We start from the raw sequence: 16,726 nt of genomic DNA, 5'->3' as shown, positions 1-16,726 counted from the left end.
TTGGCTTGGGGAGGGGGTAACAAAACCATACTGCTGAACCGGAATTTTGAACAATACTCCAAAATAAGAGGAACTTCAGTTAACAGTTAATGGAACAGATATGAAAAGACAGTAGAGAAAGCTTACTCCACTGTTACATCAGTGATAAATGCATACTTGTGAAGGGCATTAATCTAAACGCTGGGCACCATGTCAAGCCTTGCAATAGTCAATACCCAGTACCTATGTGAACCATTTTATTCACAACTTTCATTATTTACATTTAACGGTTGTTTGTAGCCCAATTAAGAACTCAACAAAAGGAGGTATGATGATAATTAGAAGAATTAATTCATAGAATTCAGGTATAGTCAAGGCTGGCTTGAAATTTCAAAATTGTTAGGCCATGATTACCAGAGGCCACTAAACCACAAAAAGAGAGATACCTAGACATGATGTGCTTTCTCACAGAAGCACATGCCACCACCTATGATATACTCTTGCCAAAACAATTTGAAGTTCAGTCAGATCTCTGGCTAATTACCAATTTACAGGAAATACAAGGAACCAAGTAACATGTTAAACACCACAAGCATGCAGTCAGCAAAATCCAGACTGCAGGAAACTCTACAGTAGAAACAATCCAGTTTTTCAGTAAAAAAGATGCAGAGAAAAGTAAATAAATAAGAAGGAAACCAAAGATTAAGAGAGTCTTAAAATACATATCAACCAATGCAGACCATAATTTGAATCCTATTTGAAAAAACCAATTGTTATATATATGTGAACAATCAGGGACATTTTTAAAATACTAGATATTTAATATTAAGTATTTCATTTTTAGGTGTGATAATGGAATTGTGGGGTTTTTTTTTTAATTCTTATCTTTTAAAGATGAATACTGAAATATTTACCAATGAAACGATATGGTATCTGAGATTAGCTTTAAAATAATCCAGTATATTGGGGGTGGAGAGAAGGATCTCTAGATTTTAAAAAATTGGCCATTAGTTAATAACTTTTGAGAGCTCATTATATTACTCACTGCACTTTTGTATATTTGAAATATTCCATAATAAAAAAGTTTTTAAAAATAATTAAAAGAAAGTGGGTCACTAGACCAAAAATTCATATGTAAAAGCCATAGTTCATGCAAGAAATATGATGGATATTTACATGATGGCACTGTAGAATACTTCCCAGATTTGCATTAGAATAAGATTCCAACAGACTGTCATGGTAGTAAGGCATTTATGTATATACTAAATATAAAGTCATTTTTTAATTCTTTCATAAACCCATACTAAAGCTATATAGCTACAATGAAGTTCAAAATTTCATTAGAAGTCACATGCAGATCAATTTTCAATATTGAGAACAAGGCTTCAGTTTTCCGATTGATTTATCTCATGAAACAATTATAAACTCTGCATCCCTGATAAAACTTCAAGACCCCAAAATATCCACAAACTGGTTACAATCTAATATCTAGGACTTAAGAAAACATTTCTTTTAAATTGCACATCAAAAACAAAAGGGGGGGGGACAATATACTCACAATCAAAAAACAAAACAAAATAATAAACTTTAAGGTTTATTATTACTGTGTTGAACCACTAAAAATTTATTAAAGATCCCAAACACCCCTCATTCACCATCTTTAGTTAGAGCAGGTATAAATATGATAATTTTCATCCATAAACACTGATGAAAATAGTCACAAACACCAAATAGTACTACTTCCCAATGCACCCCAAAGAGCCTGACCACTAGAAGAGAAAATCACTATGTAAACTTGATAATAGGAAACAGCTCTTCTCGACAGGCTTCCCAAAATTCAATTCTGTTTCTCAAATGTGTCAACTGCTAAAGAGCAAGTAACAAGTACTGTGTCAGCCACAGTATATACATTCAATAAAAAAATGCAAGAAAATGAATGGAGAAGAAATTCTTCATTGGTACTAACCTCTACCACTGCCCCCCCAGGGGTCCTCCAGTGAAAGTGCTAATGAGTGGGAAATGCGCCCAGTCAGAACTGGGGGGGCAACATAATTAAAACTAGTTAATCAGCATCAGTAATAGAGACATAAACTTCCTGTCTATAGTGTCAGGCTTAATAACTTAAAATATTCTCACCTCATAAATAATGAAACTCCTTGACCTAGCCAGAGATCAGCTTTTTAGGAGTCTTCTCATATATTTTTGGGTCCTAATTTATAATCACAATCATATTGATGGTAGATCTAGCATTTTTGTTTTCTTTCAGAAGTCAACAGGGAGGAACTTCCAGGAAGACGGGGTTGGAATAGATAGGCATGGTTCAACTCTTTCACAAAACAACAGAGGGAGGGCAAAAAGCTGTCTGAGGGACCTACTTTAGGACAGTGCTGCACATCCCCAGGAAGGCAAGGGACAGAGAGATGAAGAAGCCAAAACAAAAACCATGAGTTACTAGCCACTGCAGTCAGGAATGACACCCATCCCCCACCCTCAAGGCAAACAGCCTGGATAAAACCCATGTTCTACTGATAGGAACAGACATCTTCCTCTCTGGGAAGAAGAAGGGTGCAACATAGGGTGAAGAATGATTTCTCTTCAGTGAATTTGGCCAGCAGAGACTGCTCTAAATATCAGCTCTGGCCAGACCAGAATCATAGGCAAGTGGAGGGTGAAAGAGTCACCTCCATGGAAAAACTCACCAAAGAGCACAATCTGCTAGCTAGCTAGGAAACTGCAAGGAGAAAAACTGCTTTTAGATGTCTACTGTCTCAAACTCCTGGGAGCTGATCGGCATCTCATTAGTGAGTCCCTGGCCATATTTTCATAGTTTAAGCTGGGAAATATTAAAGACTTGGAATAAGTTGAACCAAAACCAAAGTAGAGCTGTGAAACAAAACCACTAAGCAAGAGAGAGAAACTGACCATCAGAGTACATTCAGATTCCTAGACATCAGAAAACAATTATAAGTCATACTAAGAAAAAGGATGACATGGTCCAGCAAAATAAACAAACCCAAAATCCTGAAAATACACAAGATTTAAGATAACTATTACGTGAAATCACACAAATCTCCTAACTCAATTTAAGGAATTGAAGGAATACATGACTAAAGAGACAAAGGATATTAAAAACATACTGGGTGAACATGAAAAATTGAAGAAAAGTAAGAGTGCTTATGGGAATGAAAGACACAATTGATAAAATCAAAAATATATGAGATGCATGCAACAGCAGATTTGAACTGATGGGGGACAGAATTAGTGAAATCAAGGACAGAACATCTGAACTTGAAAAGACAGGAGAACAGAAAGAGAAAAGAATGGAAAAATGGAACAGTGTCTTAGGGAATTGAATGACAATGAGAAACACATAAACATATGTGTTATCTATGTCCTGGGGGGGAAGAATGGAAAAGGGGCAGAAAGAACATTTGAGGGAAATGACTGAAAACTTCCCAACCCTTATGAAAGACGTAAATATCAACGTCCAAGAAGGAAAACCTGCCTCAAACAGAATAAGTATGAATAGACCTACTCCAAGACTCCTATTATTCAGAATGACAAATACCAAGGATAAAGAGAGGATTCTGAAAGCAGCCACAGAAAAGCAATGCATCACATAAAAGTGAACCACAATAAGACAAAATGCCAAATTCTCATCAGAAACCATGGAGGTGAGAAGAAAGTGGTATGATATATTTAAGGTACTGAAGAGTAAAACTGCCAGCCAAGAATTCTTCATCTGGCAAAACTGCCCTTCGAAAATGTTTAAAATCTTCATAGACAAAAACCGAAAGAGTATATTACCAAAGATCAATTTTATAAGAGATACTAAAGGGAGTGCTAAAGCATGAAAGGAAAAATCAGGGGTGAAAGACTTGGAGAAAAGTGTAGAAATGAAGATAATTAGTAAGGGTAACTTAAAGGATAAAATGATAGACAATAGTAAGATATGACAATGGAAAACCAAATGATAAAATGGATGAAGTAAGAAATGCATTATAGTAAAAACATTGAACATTAATGGAGTAAACTCCCTAATCAAAAGACATATGCTGAGAGAATGGATTTTTTAAAATAGCCATCTATATGCTGTCTACAAGAGACTCACTTCAGATGTACGAACACAACCAGGTTGAAAGTGAAAGACTGGAAAAAGATATTCCATTAAAATAGTAAACAAAAATGATCTGGAGTAGTGATACTAATATTGGGCAAAATAAATTTTGAATACTGTTATAAGTATTGAATACTGTTATAATTTTGAAAACTGTTATAAGAGAGAAAGACAGTTATTATATATTAATAAAAGCGGTGATTAGGGAAGCAGACTTGGCCCAGTGGATAGAGCATCTGTCTACCACATGGGAGGTCTGCAGGTCAAACCGCCCTCCCCCACCCCACCCCCGTCCTCCTTGATCCGTGTGGAGCTGGCCCACATGCAGTGCTGATGCACGCAAGGAATGCCATGCCATGCAGGAGTGCCCCCCCGCATAGGGGAGCCCCACGTAAAATAAGTGCGCCCCATAAGGAGAGCCACCCAGTGCAAAAGACAGTGCAGCCTGCCCAGGAATGGTGCCACACACACAGAGAGCTAACGCGGCAAGATGACGCAACAAGAAAAGAAACACAGATTCCTGTGCTACTGACAAAAGAAATGGACCAAAAAAAAGAATACACAGCAAAATGGACACAGAGAACAGACAACTGGGGCGGGGCGGAGGTAAGGGGAAAGAAATTTTTTTAAAAATCAACTGTATTAAGAAAAAAAAGCAGTGATTAACCAAGAAGAAATATTTATAATATTTATGCACCTAACCTGGGTGCCCCAAGATACATGAGGCACACAATGGCAAAACTGAAGGGGAAATAGACATCTCTACATTAATAGTTGGAGACTTCAATATACCACTCTCAGCACTGTATAGAACATCTGGGCAGAGGATAAATAAGGAAACTTGAATAATATGATAAATGAACTAGACTAAAAAACATTTATAGAGAGTTATACCTGAAAACAACAGGATATACATTTTTTTCCAGCGCTCATGGATTCTTCTCTAGTATAGACTATATGTGGGATCACAAGACAGGGCTCAATAAATGTAAAAAGACTGACATTAAATAAAACACTTTCTTTGCTCATAATGGAATGAAGCTGGAAATCAACAACAGATGGAAAAAGGGAAAATTCACAAATATATGGAGATTAAACAGCACTCTTAACCTATGGGTCAAAGAAGAAATTGCAAGAGAAATCAGTAAATATCTTGAGACAAATGAAAATGAGAACACAACATATCAAAACCTCTGGGATACAGCAAAGGCAGTGCTGAGAGGGAAATATATATCCCTCAATACTTACATTAAAACAGAAGAAAGAGCTAAAATTAAAGACCTAAGTAAACACCTGGAGGAACTAGAAGAAAAGCAAACTAATCCCAAACCAAGCCAAAGGAAAGAAATAATGAAAGAACAGTGCAGAAATAAGTGAAACTGAGAACCAAAAAAACAAGAGAAAGAATCAACAAAATCAAAATTTGGTCCTTTGGGAACATCAACAAAATCAACCAACCCTTAGCTAGTATGACAAAGGAAAAAGAGAGAAGATGCAAATAAATAAAATCAGAAATGAGAGGGGTGACATTAACCACTGCCATGCAGAAACAAGAGAAATCATATTAGGATACTATGAAAACTGTACCCCAACAAACTAGACAGTATAGACAAAATGGACAAATTCCTAGAAAGACATGAACAATCTACACTGACACTAGAAAAAAAAGATCTCAATATACCAATCACAAGTAAGGAGATTGAAACAGTCTTCGAAAACCTTCCAGGGAAGCAGATTTGGCTCAAGTGATAGAGCATCTGCGTACCACATGGGAGGTCCAGGGGTCAAACCCAGGGCCTCCTGACCCATGTAGTGAACTGGCCCATGCTCAGTGCTGATGCGCGCAAGGAGTGTTGTGCCACGAAAGGGTGTCCCTCGCGTAGGGGTGCCCCATGCGCAAGGAGTGCGCCCCATAAGGAGAGCCACCCTGCTCAAAAAAAGTGCAACCTGCCCAGGAGTGGTGCCACACACAGGGAAAGCTGACACAGCAAGATGATGTAACAAAAAAGAGAAGCGATTTCCCAGTGCCACTGACAAGAATGCAAGCAGACACAGAAGAATACACAGCAAATGGACAAAGAGAGCAGACAACGAGAGGGGAGGAAGGGGAGAGAAATAAATAAAAAATAAATCTTTGGAAAAACAAAACAAAATAAAGGCTAAACATTATTTAAAAAAAAAAAAAAGACAAGAAAAGAAAATCTTCCTCAATATGGTAAAGTACAAATTTGAAAAACACACAGCTAACACTGTACTCAAAGGTGAAAGACTGCAAGCTTTCCCACTGAGATCAGGAACAAGAGAAGAATGCTCACAAAGTACTGTTGCTCAATATTGTGCTAGAAATTTTAGCCAGAGCAATTAGGCAAGACAAAGAAATAAAAGACACCCAAATAGGAAAGGAAGAAGTAAAATTATCACAATTTACTAATGATATGATCCTGTATCTAGAAAATCCTAAAAAATCCATAACAAAGCTACTAGAACTAATAGAAGAGTTCAGCAAAGTGGCAGGAAACAAGATTAATACACACAAATCAGCAGTATTTCCATATACTACTGATGAGCAATTATGATGAAGAAGTCAGAAGAAAATTCCATTTATAATAACAACTAAAAGAATCAAATATTTAGGAATAACTTAACCAAGGACATAAAGGACTTATATTCAGAAAACTACAAAATATTGTTAAAAGAAACCAAACAAGACCTAAATAAACTTGAGGAAATTCCATGTTCATGGATTGGAAGACTAAATATCATTAAGATATTAATTCTACCCAAATCCATTTACAAATTCAACACAATCCCAATAGAAATCCCAAAAGCCTTTTTTGCAGAAATGGAAAAGCCAATTATCAAATTTATTTGGAAGGGTAAAGAGCCCAGAATAGCCAAAAATGTCTTTAAAAAGAAGGACGTTGGAGGACTCTTCCTGACTTCAAGGATATTACTTAGCTAGTTGTTAAAAAATTTTTTTAAATAAAAATCAAAACAGCATGGTACAGGCATAAACATGAACATACTGACCAATGGAACTGAATCAAGAACTTAGAAACAGACTCTCACATCTATGGTCAAGTGATTTTTGACAAGGCTGTCAAGTCCAACCAGCTGTGCCAGAACAGTATATTCAACAAATGGTGCTGGGAGAATTGGATATCCAAAGGAGAGAAAAAGGACCCCTATCTCACACCTTATATAAAAATTAACCCAAAATGGATCAAGGACCTTAATATAAAAACTACAACCAAAAAACTTCTGGAAGAAAATGTACGAAAACATCTTCGAGATCTCTCATCTTCAAGAGAAGGGGTAGGCAGGAAGGAAGGCCTGGGGCAGATGAGGGTATGGGGAGTTAGGGAGAAAACACCTTCCCACGAAGCAATTCCAGTGGACCGAGATGAGACGGAAATTTCCTCTTCTGGACATTTGATGCTTGCCCCTCTCTTTCATCCAAACATTCTCTTCAGTTATCTGGGAAAAAAGAGCTTGCCAAGCAAATGGAGAATGTAAGCAAGATTGGAAGGGAGCCATTTTGACAAATTTAAGGAGGGAAAAATAAATTCAAACACTTTTTTTTAAGATGTATTTATTTATTTCTTTCTCTCCCCTTCCCTCCCCACCCCGGTTGTCTGTTCTCTGTGTCTATTTGCTCCATCTTCTTTGTCTGCTTCTGTTGTTGTCAGCATTACAGGAATCTGTTTTTTTTTTGTTGCGTCATCTTGTTGTGTCAGCTCTCCGTGTGTGTGGCACCATTCCTGGGCAGGCTGCACTTTCTTTCGCGCTGGGCGGCTCTCCTTACGAGGCGCACTCCTTGAGCATGGGGCTCCCCTACGCGGCAGGGCACTCCTTTTGTGCATCAGCACTGCGCACGGGCCAGCTCCACACAGTTCAAGGAGGCCCAGGGTTTGAACCACAGACCTCCCATGTGGTAGACGGATGCCCTAACCACTGGGCCAAGTCCACCGCCCCTAAAGTCAATCACTTTTGAAGGACCAGTTCACAGGCCAAAATTCACGTGACATTCTTATCAGTTTATTAAAGTTGATATCAAAATACTTTTTAAAGCAGCAACCCATTGGTGGTCTAGCTGACGTGGCTCTGTGAACTTGAATTTAATTTGATATTTACTCCCTGCACAGAATAAAGTCGATCCTGTGAAGACAGGAGATCTCTACCCTGAAGGAGTTTACAGTCATCGTGAATACTATAAGCACAATAAAAAAATTTTTCTCTTGTAAAAAAAAAAAAAAGATCATGGGTAGGTAGTAGTTTCTTAAACACCCAAAGCACAAGCAATGAAAGAAGGAATAGATAAATGAGACCTCCTCAAAATTAAACACTTTTTTTCCTCAAAAGACTTTCTTAAGACAGTAAAAAGGGCAGTAGAATCAATAGGAGAAAATATTCAGAAATATATCCAACAAGGGTTTGATCTCCATGTTATATAAAGAGATCACACAATTCAGCAATAAATAGACAAGCAACACAATTTAAAAATGAGCAAAAGCCTTGAATAGACATTTCTCCAAAGAGGAAATATAAATGGTCCAAAACCACATGAAAAAATGTTCAACATCACACATTAGGGAAATGCTAGTCAAAACTACAATGAGGGAAGCGGACTTGGCTCAACAGATAGAGCGACATGGAAGGTCCGCAGTTCAAACCCAGGACCTCCTTGACCCGTGTGGAGCTGGCCCACACACAGTGCTGATGCGCGCAAGGAGTGCCCTGCCACACAGGGCTGTCCCCCGCATAGGGTAGCCCCACACGCAAGGAGGACACCCTGTAAGGAGAGCCGCCCAGGGTGAAAGAAAGTCCAGCCTGCCCAGGATTGGCGCCGCACACATGGAGAGCTGATGCAGCAAGACGACGCAACAAAAAGAGACACAGATTCCTGAGCCACTGACAAGAATAGAAGCAGACACAGAAGAACACACGGAGAATGGACAAAGAGAGCAGACAACTGGGGGGTGGGAGGAAGAAATAAATTAATTAATTTTTGAAAAAAACTACAATGAAATACCATTTCACACCTTATAGAATGGGCATCATCAAAACAACAGAAAACTACAAGTGCTGCAGAGGATGTGGAGAAATAGTGGACACTCCTTCACTGTTGGTGGGAACATAGAATGGTGTAGCCTCTCTGGAAGAAAGGTTAGCAGTGCCTCAAAAAGCTGAATATAGAACTGCCATATGGATCAGCAATCCCATTACTAGGAATATATTCAGAAGAACTGAAAGCAAGGACACAAACTGACATTTGCACACCAATGTGTATAGCTGCATTATTCACAATTGCTAAAATATGGAAACAACTTAAATGTCCATCAACTGATGAATGGATAAACAAAATGTGGTATATACATACAATGGAATACTATTCAGATGTGAGACGAAATGAAATAGGGATGCATATGATAACATGGATGAACCTTGAGGAAAATGAAATAATCCACACACAAAAGGACAAATATTGTATGGTCTCACCAATGTGAACTAAACATAATGAGTAAACTCTCAAGCATAGGTTACTAATAAAATAAATATGGTTTGAGATTGGGAGCTGATGCTCAATGTACATAGAATTTTTAACAAGATTTATTGTAAAACTGTGGGAATGAACAGAGTTGATGTTATAGTGTGTTCAACTAACGCTGCTGCTTTATAAATGAAATTGTGCCTGAAAATGGTAGTCTGTGGACACAAATGTCCATTGAAAGGAAACTAGAGAATAATCTAGAGAATTGTATAACGTAGTGATTTGAGTGGTGGATGAAGATTCTGGTTAATAGTACAAATATAAGAATGTTCTTCTTTCACAAAATGTTAAAAATATGGTGATACATGGGAAAATTACAACTAATATAACTTATGAATTATAATTAACAGTAATACTGTAATATTTCTGCAGCAATGGGAAGAAGAGATTATATCAATTCTAAGGGACAACAATAGGGAGGCATGAGGGGGTATGGGAATTTTCCTTTGGAGTAATGAAAATGTTCTAAAATTGACTGAGGCGATGACAGCACAACTCTGTGATGACAATGAGAGCCACTGAGTATACATTTTGAATGGAATGCACAAAGCATGGGGCTGACTAACACAGGGAACCCAATGGTAGAAGATGGACTGTGGTTAACAGGACAAATACAAGAACATTCTCTCATAAACTATAATAAATGTATAATATTAATATAAGATGTTAGTAATTAGGTGGGTTGGGGGAAAAATACACCAAATATAATATATCAACTACAGTTAGTAGTAATAACTGAAGGATGCTCTTTCAAAGTTTGTAACAAATGTTTCACAACAATGCAAGGTGTCAGTGTGGGCAGTGATTTATGGGAGCCCTAAATAATGATATGCCTACTGTTTTGTAAGTTCACAACTTTTACTATACAATTATTATTTATGTATGTTCAGTATGAATGATATACTTCAACAAAATTTTATTTATAAAATACTATCAAATCTTATTTGATGATATAGAAAAATTATTACAAAATTAAGTGAAAAAATCAGAAACAAAGTATATGATACTAACTTTGTAAACATATATTCATATATACACATATATAGGTACTCGATATAATATACATTCAGGGAAAAACCTAAAAGGAATACACTGAAATTTTAACATATGTAGGTACTCAATATAATGTACATTCAGAGAAAAACCTAAAAGGAATACACTGAAATTTTAATGGTGTTTATCTCTGAGTAGCCTGATTACAGGTTTTTTTTTCAATTTTTCCTTTATAGTTTTATATTCTAATTTTTTTTACAATGAGAGGCAATATAGCCTAGTAAGAGGCAATGTAATATAGGATCAAGAGCACAGACTCTACAGTCAAACTGCCTGGGCTTAAACAAGTTCTAGCTCTGCCAATTATAAACTGTGAGACCTTGGGAAGGGTCTGTTTCCCATCTGTAAAATGCACACAGTATAAAAGTACCTACCTCATGAGGTTGTCTTCAGTATTACTGAATATATTAAAAGCACCTAGAACCAGCCCTGACTCAGAGTATACTACTACTACCTCCACAACCGTTGCTGCTGCTGCTATTATTACTACTAGTATTACTAAATCATTTTAACTCACCACTACAGAACTATTAAAACGGATTAAAATGTGCTATTATTACTACTAGTATTACTAAATCATTTTAACTCACCACTACAGAACTATTAAAACGGATTAAAATGTTTTAAAAACAGACAATACCAGGCATTGGTGAGGATGCAAAGTAACAGAACGCTTATACATAGCTACTTCGAACGCAAAATGGTAGAGCCATGTTGGAAAACAGTTTGGCAGCTTCTTATAAACTTAAGTCATTACATGACTTGGTTATCTCACATGTAGGCATTAACCACGTAAAATGAAAAATTATATTCACACAAAGACCTATATGCAGATGTCTATAGCAGCTTTCTTTATATTACTAAAGAAAGGTGGAAACAACCCAACTGTCTACCACCAGGTAAAAGGATAAACAAACTGGTACATCCATACAGTAGACTACCATTCAGCAATAAAAAGCAATGAACTACAGATATACACAAAAACATGGGTGAATATCAAATGCGTTATGGTAAATGAAAGTTGCCAGATTCCCAAGTTATATACTGTATGACAGCATTTATATGGCATTCTGGTTATAGGGAAAGAAAATTGATGAATGGTTGCCATGAGCTGTGAGTAGGGGGAGGAGTCACAAAGGGGCACAAAGGAAATTTTGAAGTGATGATACTATTCTATATTTTGTTTGTGGTGGTGGTTACAGCACCATAAGTATTTTCAAAACTTATAAAACTCTATATTAAACAGGTTGAATTTTACTGTATATAAAATAAATCTTAATTTAAAATATTTGAAAAAAATAATGACCATTTTAAGTTACTAACTTCTTACCTTTAGCAGAATACCCTTCATAAAAGTGTATTTACCTACACACACTGACATCTTACTTACTTTGAAATATTTAAATATTCATATAGAAAAAAAACTCCATAGCCCAAATAGTGGTGCATAGCAACTCAGCAGGACTTTAAGATAATAGGGTAAAAAAATTTAACTAGAGAGCAAATAAAAGTTACTTGCGTTTGCACTTCCAACCTCCCCCACCCACAAAAAACACAAAAGCAAAAACAAAAAAACACCCTGAACTAAGCCTAGACAAAAAAAAATAAAAAATAAGAAAAGAAAACTAAGCCTAATTTCCAAATCTGCCTATGAAGTCCATTTTGGTGTGGAAACTTGGTACTAATGTTCATAAGGCAAGTGGCCAGGTAAGTGCTCTGCACAGTCCAGTGCAACATATTAAACATTCTGAAGGTAAGCTACTAAAGTGACTCACGATAACTGTTCTAGCTTCACAATAATGAAGAAGCTAGCAGGATCTTCTGAATCCCATATTGCCTTGGGTTCCAACACTAAGGAGAATTCATCAATAGATAGGGTAAGGCAAAATCTCTTCACAGATGGAACTATTAGAGGAATAAGTAAAGCATTTAAAATAAAAGAGTTAAGAAAACAAGTTTTATTTTACCATGCAAGATGACACACAATAACATACTATTTTATATTGAACTAAACACATTGTCATCTTGGTCTTTTACTATATGATGACTTATGTCTTACTCTGAATATAAATTGCCCTGCCTTTCCTCCTCCCCTCATCTGTCTCTATGTCCACCTCTCTTCCTGGGAAATAGAACACTTTAATCTCTTTGAGGCTAAGGTAAGACTGAAGCAGCTCTAGAATGACAGAGGCTATTAAGAGTAGAATCCCAGCCTGGGGTGACCCTGAGGATCCAAACTTGAACCCTAAGACCATTACACAGCTGTGGCAGTTTGAGATTATTTATGAATCCCCAAAAGAGAAATTATGTAAACTGGTCTGTTCCTTTGGGTGTGATCACCTTTGATGCATTAGATTCAGTTGACATGTCTTGATTAAATTACCTGTTAAGATTAGTGCTTTGATTCGATCAAAGCCAGTGACTTGGGATTGAGTCCCTGCCCCCTTAGTGGGCAGATATAAATGGCCGCTCCCTCAAGAAGACACAGAAGAGGAGAGAACTTGGTCATTTCAGTCCTGCCATGTGACAGAAAGGAGAAGGCTCAAACAGCTAAAGTCCCAGGAAGAGAGATGAGCCATTTGCCTGAGAGTTTGCAGCTGACGAGAACAGAGCAGCTAAGCAGCTGATAAGGCCTGGAAAGAAACAAGCCCTATACCAGACTGATATAGGAAGCCCTGAGACGAACCCTATGCCAGCCTATAGTTGAGAGCTGAAGAAGCTGGGCCCAAGGAGCCCTAAGAGGAAGAAAGAAGGAGAGACCAGGCAGAGATCACTCTCCATCTTCTTCCAACATGTGGCAAATGACTCTGGTGAGAAAGCAGCCTTGAGTTGGACTCTTTAGGGTCTTGTAACTAAGCTTTTACCCCAAATAAATACCCTTCATAAAAGCCAAAAGATTTCTGGTACTTTGCATCAGTACCCCTTTGGCTGACTAATACACACAGCAACCTAGATTTCTGAATCAAGTATAGAATCATTCTAGTATTCTAGGAATCTCTTCAAATGGAGATTGATCAGACTGGACTAGAGATATTATCTATACTGATAGCTGTATTTCCCACCACACACAGCATAGATAGAAGTGCCAATACAAAATATGCTGAATGAACAAGCAGGCATTCATTTTAACAAATCCCAGAAAATCTCCTTTCCAAAAGCAAATACTTGGCCAATAATTTGATAGATATAGTTTCTAAGAAGCTATATTTATACCTGGAGCACCCAAGATCATAATGCTAAGGATATCAAGATTGCACTAATACCCGTGCTGCTGACGACAACAGAAGCGGACAAAGAAACAAGACGCAGCAAATAGACACAGAGAACAGACAACCGGGGGAGAGGGGGGAATTAAATAAATAAATAAATCTTTAAAAAATTTAAAAAAAAAGATTGCACTAATAAACAGTCTTGAAAAAAAAAAAGTAAAAATAAAAATTTTTTAAAGTACCAGCCCACAGAGAATTATTATAGTCATGTTAATTATTCCTAACATAAAGTATATACACTTAAGTGAAATGGGAATTCCTTTGTGAGCAAACAAGTGTTTTCAAGGGTTATATAATCAGATTAATAGATTTTTCTTTGAAGACTCTAGGATACTAAGGACATACACACCAAATCTTAATTCATTCTTTCAAATTTAGTTAGCCTACAACAGTTTCCAAGGCTTTCATTAGAGACAGTCTAACCTTTGAGATGCTTCTTACCCTTGTCTATTTCAAGTATTATTAATAGGCCCCCTGGAGCTTGTTATCTTTGACTCAAGCACCTCGTGGTCTGAGCAAAGGCTGCCAAAAAAGAAAGGACTCTAAGTCAAAAGTAGCATCAAGGCATCACAACCTGCAGTGCAAATTGTCTACTGTGACCTTGTAGGAGGAGAAGAAAAAAACATCCCCTCATATCATCTAGGGGTCTCTTCCAATGCCAGGATGATAATCCACAGTTGGTCAAATATCATGGCCAAAACAAAGAAGAGAAAGGAAACAATTATCCAGATAAAATTTATATCACACTTGTATAACAGATACTTTAAATAATTCAGATAAGTGTAGCAGTCTCCATTTCACAGAAGGAGAATCTGTCATAAAGTAAGTTGTTCAGCTATTGGTGGCTGCAGACTCACATTTTGAAAATAATTTTTATGTACCTTAAGAGCTCTTCAATAATCCACACTTAATGGCAATGCTCCAATATGTGCTCATCAATTGTAACAAATGTACCAAACTAATGAAGGATGTTGTTAATGTGGGAAATTGTGGGAGGCACAGTGAGTGGGGCATATCATATGGAAATCCCCTACATTTTTTATGTAACATTTATGTAATCTAAGTATCTTTTTTTTTTTAATTAAGTATATATATTAAAAAAGAGTTCTTCTGACCTGTAAAAGAGTTCCAATTAAGGCCTATTGTCTTGATTCAAACAAAAAGATAGTTTCCTCCACAAGCTTGTTTTGACCTCAAATCTTTGAGCAATTTAATCTTTAACTGAATGTGCCTAATGTGTAGTGGTGTTACTGCATATTTGATTCAACTCATTGCCAGGCCTGTAAATGAAGGGGAGAACTGCCTATATTGTATTTGCTGACGTTAAAAAAAGAAATTCCATAGCTGTCATGTCCTTTCTCTTCTATTTCAAGAAATTACTGAATGTGAAGAGTATATGAACTGAGAGAAGTTGTACTTCACAATTTTGAGTGGTAATGAAGAGAGAAGGAAAGGCACAAAGGAAGCCTGTCTTAGGAGAATGCATCATACAGTGTTATCAGGTATGGAAAAGAGATCTACCAAGAGTGATCTTAAAGTAGCTGCTGTTCTCAGGGCACTCTTAAAATGTGTATGTTAAGGCCCAGCCTCAGCTAACAGAGTCACCTTAAAAGAAACAGGATTATGAGTTATACTAAGAAAACTGTGCTTTGATAGAATAGTGATTCAAAAAGGGACACCTGTGTGAACAGATATTGCTCAAGCAGTTGAGCTCTTGCTTCCCACATGGGAGGCCCCAGGTTCAGTTCCCAGTGCCTCCTAAAAAAAAAAACAAGAACAAACAACAAGCAAACAAATGAAAAAACCAACTCACGGGGGCTGATGTGGCTCAGTGGTTGAGCAGCCGCTTCCCACTTATGAGATCCCAGGTTCAATCCCTCTCCCCCCCCATAAAAAAACACCTGGACTAGAAAGCTGAACTCCATTTTTCTGTCCTCCATTGATCCATTAAATGATTTTTTCCAAAATTCAGATCTAAAGCCAAATACTTTTGAAAAAATAAGAACTATCCTTGCCAAAGAGTTCAGAAATTAAAAGTAATGAATCTGGCTCTCTATCTTATTTTATATTCTACTTTGGAATATCAAACTCTTGACTTTAAATCTGAAAAATCTGTACCTAAGTGCAACTGCTCTCCTATTTGACCTTATACAAGTAACAATTTCTATGAGCTTCAGTTTCCTCATCTGTAAAATGGGAATAACAATACCAACTGTCTCACCTACTTTACTGAAACTACGTGAGGAAAGACTTATTAAACAGTTGTTTAAACTGCAAAGCAGTATACAAATGTTGATTGTTACCTTAGGTGGGGCAATGTTATGAGCAGAAAACTTTGGATACAGACAGGGTGGATAGAGGAGAATTCTCCTCAATCTGAAAGAGAAGGGTTGCAATCATGGTGAGGAGTAATGTTAAGCTATTAGCTTATATATTTAGGGAAGCAATTTGACATAAAATTGAATTATTAATTAGAAGTGGATTCTCACGCTCACACATTCATTTTGTACAGACAGCAAAAGAAGAAAAACAGAGTTGGTGTCCAGCTCTCAGTCAACCAAAATCACTGATGAAGTTCTATTTCAGAGGGTGGAGTTAGTTATGGCAGTCAGTATATACAAAATACTGTTGCATAAGGAGAAACTAGTATTATCAAGCACAGAACTGTCATGTCATCCACAATCCATATACAGTAGCTATACATAAGAGTATATGATTTCAATAGAGGGCTTTAGGAAAAAGAAACATGGAAAGATT

The 16,726-nt window shown here is 36.9% G+C and overlaps 1 protein-coding gene across 2 annotated transcripts in view; it reads right to left on the bottom strand.

The window, feature by feature from the left end:
* PPP1R12B (protein phosphatase 1 regulatory subunit 12B) overlaps positions 1-16,726 on the bottom strand; it is a 252,830-nt gene that overhangs the window by 234,822 nt on the left and 1,282 nt on the right. The gene's annotated exons all lie outside the window — the stretch shown is intronic.

Source organism: Dasypus novemcinctus, chromosome 13, assembly GCF_030445035.2.
Source record: "Dasypus novemcinctus isolate mDasNov1 chromosome 13, mDasNov1.1.hap2, whole genome shotgun sequence".
In the NCBI taxonomy this organism is placed as follows: Eukaryota; Metazoa; Chordata; class Mammalia; order Cingulata; family Dasypodidae; genus Dasypus; species Dasypus novemcinctus.
This window is presented reverse-complemented; position numbering and strand designations above follow the sequence as displayed.